The sequence below is a fragment of the Nicotiana tomentosiformis genome, chromosome 5 (genome assembly GCF_000390325.3).
Source record: "Nicotiana tomentosiformis chromosome 5, ASM39032v3, whole genome shotgun sequence".
NCBI lineage: Eukaryota > Viridiplantae > Streptophyta > Magnoliopsida > Solanales > Solanaceae > Nicotiana > Nicotiana tomentosiformis.
Window position 1 is genome coordinate 65,514,119 of NC_090816.1, and position 6,945 is coordinate 65,521,063.

A 6,945-nucleotide genomic window follows, 5' to 3' on the forward strand; every position below is an offset into this window, starting at 1 on the left:
AAAACTATAGAAAAATCGTAGATAAATATCATGTATGATTATTTATTTATGCTTTTTTGATATTTATTTATACGTGACAACACTTATGACAAAAATACATCTAGTTAAGTAATCACTATTTAACATGTATATTGGAGAAAGGCGTAGCTTGCATCTATAATTAGATTATTAGATATGCTTTCGCAACTTGATTAATTGACTAGGATTGATACAAACCTAATTAATCAAACTAGTTTTTCACTACATAAGCATGAGATTCTTTCTCTTATAAGATAATTGTATATTTTCCTTACATGTGCTCAATTACGTTTAGTTACATTTTCAGGTCACTCCCCTAGTAAATTACTTACTTTAATCACTTCGTCTTAAATAAATACATATTTTGTACAAATCCATGATAAGTAACCTTTATATATTCAATATGGTTGGTTGTATATAGTTGTGCACAGATAGTTGCCTTCTTGTGGGATTCTCTTAAAGTCCTGAATATTTTACATGTTGTACATTCATTAGATTTACGTAAGTATAATTCATTGTACTTGTCTATATTTCTTGGCCGATTCTTTGTTGATCATGCATTTGTTAAAAGATTCATTTATTATTCTTTTCAAGACCATTTCAAATAATGTTCTTTTACATATTCTATTCCAAAGTTGTTAATCCCAAGTCAACCCTCGTAGGCATATTTTCTTATTCAAACACTCATTCAAATATTCTGTTTGTCAAGATATAATCTTTTGTGCTTTATTGATAAAAATGCACACCTTCTCCAAAACTTCCCCTTTTCTCACATATTTTGTCTTCGTCCTTATGCATATTTAATTACATATTTTAATATGCTTTATTGTAAATAAATATCATTCTTTACTTATCAAAACAATTCTTTCACTTTATTCATTATACACAAACTATTCAAAGGTGGTTCTTTTCTCACTTTGGCTAAATATTCCGAAGAAATTTTCTTTTCTTTACATCTAGCCTCTTCACTCAAAACAGTTAACTTTTGTACATAAATTATATTCTTTCATGTGCATTCTTTTAATCAGAATTCATTTTTTAATCAATTTACAAATACTTCACTCATTATTACATAGTCTTTACATTTTATTAAATCATCAAAAAACATAATTTTATATATTTTGTTCACACTCTTTGTATGTAATATACTACATAGATATTTATAATTTATCATATACCACTCATGTTTAATTACTTTTTTTTCAAGCCACTTTCACGATATTTGTAAATATTAAATCAATTCTTCTTTACCTAATCCCTCATTATTTTAATTGAGTCAACCCGAATCATATTTTATGGATATTGAGGGATGCCTAATACCTTTCACTCGAGATAATATAAACCCTTAGCTGGAATCTCAACTGGTTTCGCAGTCCATAATTTAGTATACATTGTATAGTGTAGTATATGTATCCTAGTATACCTTAAATACTAGTTGGCGACTCTAAACTTCAATTAACCTTGTAAAGCACTATAAGTTATAGTTTATTTTGACTTGTGAAAAATAGGGTACAACAGAAGCTCTACCTCGAGTCTCCAAAGGCAGCTGAATTCGAGCAGTCTCGCTACGCGCCGCTGGGACCAATACCGGTATCTGCAAAAGAAGTGTAGAAGTATAGCATAAGTACAATCGACCTAGTGTACTCGGTAAGTGTCGAGCCTAACTTCGATAAAGTAGTGAAGAGGCTATGACGAGACGCTTACAACAAACTTGTACGAAATAATAATAACCGAAACAGGAATAGAATATTAAATAGTAAACTCAAGTAATCGGACCCGTAGGTCAACTAAGAGAGGGCCCATAATAACATTTTTGCTCAATTTTTCAAACAACAACAACGTATAGTTACAACAATCAAACATAATAAAATAAGTCTTCTCCATTGCAGCGTGCAACCCGATCCATAATATATATATAATTATCAATTCTTCTCTGTTACGGCGCACAACCTAATCTACATATATATATATATATATATATATATATATATATATATATATATATATATATATATATATAAAGAAAATATTAGTGCGGAGTACAACCCGATCCACAAATATATATGAAGAAATACCGTTGCGGCATGCAACCTAATCCCACCATATCATCATCTGTTCATATCATATTCCGTCCTATCTCTTGATATCATATCATTTCAATACCGTTGCAGCATGTAACCTGATCTCAAACAATAATTATAAATGAAACGTATAACTACAACCAACTACGATGTGCCCCAAAATAAATCTCAATAAAGGAGTCCATGATTACAGATATAAGCGGGCAAATGTAGCTATTCTATAACACACGAGGAAAAAAAGCAAGTAAATACAATCAATAAATAAATACTCGGATACAACGAAAATAATAAGCAATTAAGGCATGTAACGGATAAAAGCATGGATTTAACACATAATGGCAAGTGGCAATTAAAACATTTAACAAGTAATAACATGGATCAAATAAAGGCATGAAATTATTGAAAACAATAAATAAATGTCCCATCCCGTATGCTTAACCCGTGACTACACATATACACTCGTTACCTTGCATATATGTCATTCCCCATACATAAATCAAGTAGCAAATAAGCCAATCAAATCCTAATTCCCTCAAGTCAAAGTTAGGTACAACACTTACCTCTTTTCGCAATCAAATCAATACTCAACCACGGCCTTTCCTTTAGAATTAGCCTCCAAATCGGTCAAATCTAGTCAAATATAGTTCAAATAATTCAACAAAAGCTTTAGAAACTACCCACGAGTGAAAGAGATTCGATCTTTGATGAAATTGGAAAAAATCATCCCCGAGCCCGCTTGGTCAAAACCCGAGATTCGGACAAAAACTCGATTATTCATTCACCCTCGAGACTAGTTATATGATTTATTTTGAAATACGACGTCAATTTGAGGTCTAAATCTCAATTTTGTAAAATCTCTAATTTCTACCCAAATCCCTAATATCAACCATGGAATTCATAGATTAAAGGTTAACAATCAATGTGTAATAATGGAAATACATCAAAACAAGTTAAAAATTACTAACCAATGGAGTAGGGATGAAAAATCTCTTCAAAATCGCCCCTAGGCCGAGATCTAGCTTTCAAAAGTGATGTTTTGCAAAAGATTTCCGACATTCAGCTTTAGTATACATGGGCGTTAGGTGTTCTTCGTATTCGTAAAGCACCTGACGCATTCGCGAAGCACCTGATACGTTCGAGAAGAGCATTGGCCCTTTGTCCTTCGCGTTCATGAGGCTATCTTCACGTTCGCAATTGCTTCTCCCCAGCAAAGCCTTTGCATTCGCGACTCGTGGTTCGCGTTCATGAAGAAGACCCAATAGTTATTACACCCCATATTTTCGCACGTGAGAGTACGTCGTAAGTCAATTGATGTAAGCTCAGAAATAAGATCATCTTTGAAAGTACATAAATTAAGTTAATCATGTTAACTCGGATGTTACAAATATTTAAGATCATGAACTGCAATTACCAAGAGGGTTGGAAGGCTTAGAAGCTAAACGAATTAAAGAAAATAAGTTTCGTCAAAAGTCGACAAGTTGGGAATATTATAACATGTACTTTTGGGGTGAGATTAGGGTGCTCAAAATGATAAGGAGGTTATATTATGAGTTATTTTAGTCTTATGATATTTGTGTGTTATATTTTGAAGTCAAGCGAGTCGTAGAACAAAAGTTGGCAAAAGTCATCAAAAGTTACATTCATAAATATGCTGAAAATTAGGTCAAATGTAGCTGAGCATTTCTCCTAATATAATTGGAATTACGAGATGATCTACCTACCAAATCGAAGATCTGTGAGTCTAGTTTCCAATAAATTAAATTTTTTATTGATACAACATTAGAGTAGAGCAATATTCACATTCGTGCAAGATTGCGCAGACTGGTAGGTGACAAGTAGGTGCATCACCTACTTGCCAAAAGGAGAGGCCTCAATTAAAAGCTCCTAAAGTGACTAGAGAGGGGAAGCCAAGAGGGGACTTTTAAAAACTTATTAACTAATTTCATTCACTCATTTCTCATACCAACAAATTCAGATTGAACCCCTGCAACTCCTCCCCAAAAATCCCACAGAAACCATAGGTAATTTCGGGCGATACGATGTGATTCTAGTGAAGAAAACCCCGGACACCTTGGTAGTTTCACTTTCTCCTGCTTGTATCTGTGTTGGGAGACTGATTTTGGATGAATAAGGACTAGGTTTCGTGGCTTCTAATAAGTCCAAGGTAAAATTATGCTTCTCCTTCCATTATCTATGCTTCTACGAGTTGTAACTCGATCATAAAGACTAGACCTAGCGAGTTTTGAAAGAGTGGTATGCTGTTTGTTATTGCATCACTGTTGGCTGGTTGTGAACTTATATTTAGGTTGAATTCATGGCTGGTTTATAGGTTATGAGGCTTAATTATATATTATTGGTTGTATTGCTCGATTGGAAAGAAAAGACAAGTCGAAAACATGTTTTAGTAAACCAAAAAATTAGTTTTGAGTTATTAAACTTATGGGACAGTTATGGGGTCGTTTTAAAGTTGTATTGTGGCAGAAAATTAGTAGGTATTATTGAATATGTGGCGGTTGATGTTGTTGATAAATTTGGGAAGGAAGAAGGAGTTTAAAACTATAGTGGTTTAATCACAAACCGAGCTTGACGCTCGTTGTACTATTGCATGAATTGTTCTTACATTGTTGAGGGGTTGAATGGATAGGATTAGCTATTGATATTAATGATGATGTTGTTTGGTGGTGTTTCATATTGGGAGAAGTGAGGAAATATAGGGGAAGTGCTGCCCAATTCTCCGTAAGAGAGCTAATAGCTTAGAAATGTGTTTTGAGTTCTTCCATGGTATTAACCATACTTCATACCTTGATGTAGGTAGAAGTACTATGGGCAGTGTATATTGAGTCATTATCAACAAAGGTATGTTACGTCTAAACCTTTCCTTCATTTTGGCATGATCTCATAACTACATGTGTTTGATAAAGATATATAAAGAGAAGTTCGTATTCCTGAATTTATTCACATTATCCTAGTCTCATAAGCTATAGTATTCTCCCTTACTGGAGTTTCTATTCAGTTAAGTATTGTCTTCTTTCTGTCAAGAGAGTAGAGGGTCTATATATATATATTTAGTATTACAGTATTTTCACCACCACCGAGCTATAATCGGTGGGTAGGCCCTATTGGGCAACCTTAGATCAGATGGTAAGTTATACACCGAGCCTACTGTGGTCGAGCGCCTATGAGCAAGCCCAAAATGGCCGAGATACAGAGCCTAGTATGGCCGAGTGCCTATGAGAGAATCTACTACGGCAGAGCAGTTATAGGTACCGAACCTTATAGGGCCGGACAACTATTTTACTTACTATATTGAGAGAGTTGAGTCAGTATCAGCAGGTAAGCATATCTTCAGATTATCTTTGACTCCTAGTTACTTTTAGTTATTATATAATCTGTTCAGTTTCAGCTTTCACTTATTTTGTTGCCTTACATACTCGTTACATTATTTCTTACTGACATCCCTTTTGCCGGGGATACTACATTTCATGCCTGCAGGTTCTGATAGACAGCTGGATAGACCTTCCCAGTAGACAGAGTCAAACAACAACTTATTTGGTAAGCTCCACTTCCACGGAGTTACCAGGTCCAGACCTTGGAGTCCATTTTATATATACAAGTTTGATGGGTAGGTCGAGGCCCTGTCCCGACCATGATATAGTTCAGTTATCTCTAGAGGCTTGTAGATGAGTCCTATTGATTTTATCAGTATTGTTGCCTTTCCCGCACTGTGTATACGTTCAGTTTGGTATTGCTGGTTGAAGACATTCATGGATGTCTCGTCGTCCTGCACAGTTATGTATATAAGATTTTGGGTATGTTTACCCCTCAAATAAGAGAGACATTATTTTCAGATGATTCAGAATATGGCCCCGCCTTGATTGGTATTGTCATCTTGCAAGTACGCCTCGTCGTCCTAAGTTGAGGGATACCCCTCCAAAGTTAACAGTTACAGAGTGGTACGCTCGGGCCGAGTATGGTACCGGGTGCCGGCCACGCCTCCCCAGGTTTGGGGCGTGACAAACTTGGTACCAGAGCAGTTCTATCCTAGGGAGTCTACCAGCTGTGTCTAGTAAAGCCTTATTTATAGATGTGTTGTGGACCACATTATATAAACATGAAGCTACAAGGCATTTAGTATAGAGCTGAGTCATACGAGTTTGAGTCAGGACTTTGTTTTGCCAATGATGTAGAGATGTTTGCAATTATGAAGATTACAGCTAGTTAGAGGGCTAATACAGCAACAGGTAAGGGCACTAATAGAGAGAGAGTTCTTGACGATGTGGCCCTATTTGAGGCCCTATCAGATCGTGCATACCAGATGTGCAAATATGCAGATTAAGAGCCTAGGATGGGAATATCAAACACACCTCGTGAATAGCAGGCCATGGGAGTATCAGAAGGTAAGAGAATAAGTTTCAATAGGTAACAAAAGCAAGGTGAAGGAGGGTACGAGGTACCAAATTAGTGAAGATTATTAGTATTTACAATTCAGGCAAAGAAATATAAGCATTCTGAGTCACCTTCAATAGTAACAGATGTATTTATAATTGGCCACACCCATCTCAGTTATGCCCTATGAGAGCTAACAGATATAGTTTACGAGAAGGATGGGATATCAGGATCCAGATAGGGTTAGAGTAAACCAAAATGATGGATGAATTATTAGCATTAGATGACATGTTCGAAGGATATTACAAACATGGTAATAGTTCTCCTTCTGAGACACCCAGATGGTGCAAACTAGATTAGTACAATCGGATATGAATACTAGAATATTCAGAAACTTTAGAAGATAAGCACTGGAATCCTAGAAGGGATAACTATTTACCTTAGTATGACTCCTAACCCT

The 6,945-nt window shown here is 35.4% G+C and overlaps 1 long non-coding RNA gene across 1 annotated transcript; it reads left to right on the forward strand.

Moving 5' to 3' along the window:
• The first annotated feature begins 4,029 nt into the window (after positions 1–4,029).
• Positions 4,030–5,909, forward strand: LOC104111626 (uncharacterized). The gene is made up of 3 exons (XR_689758.3): positions 4,030–4,263; positions 4,911–4,955; positions 5,592–5,909. It is a non-coding gene; the product is annotated as an uncharacterized lncRNA (long non-coding RNA).
• Positions 5,910–6,945: the final 1,036 nt, after the last annotated feature.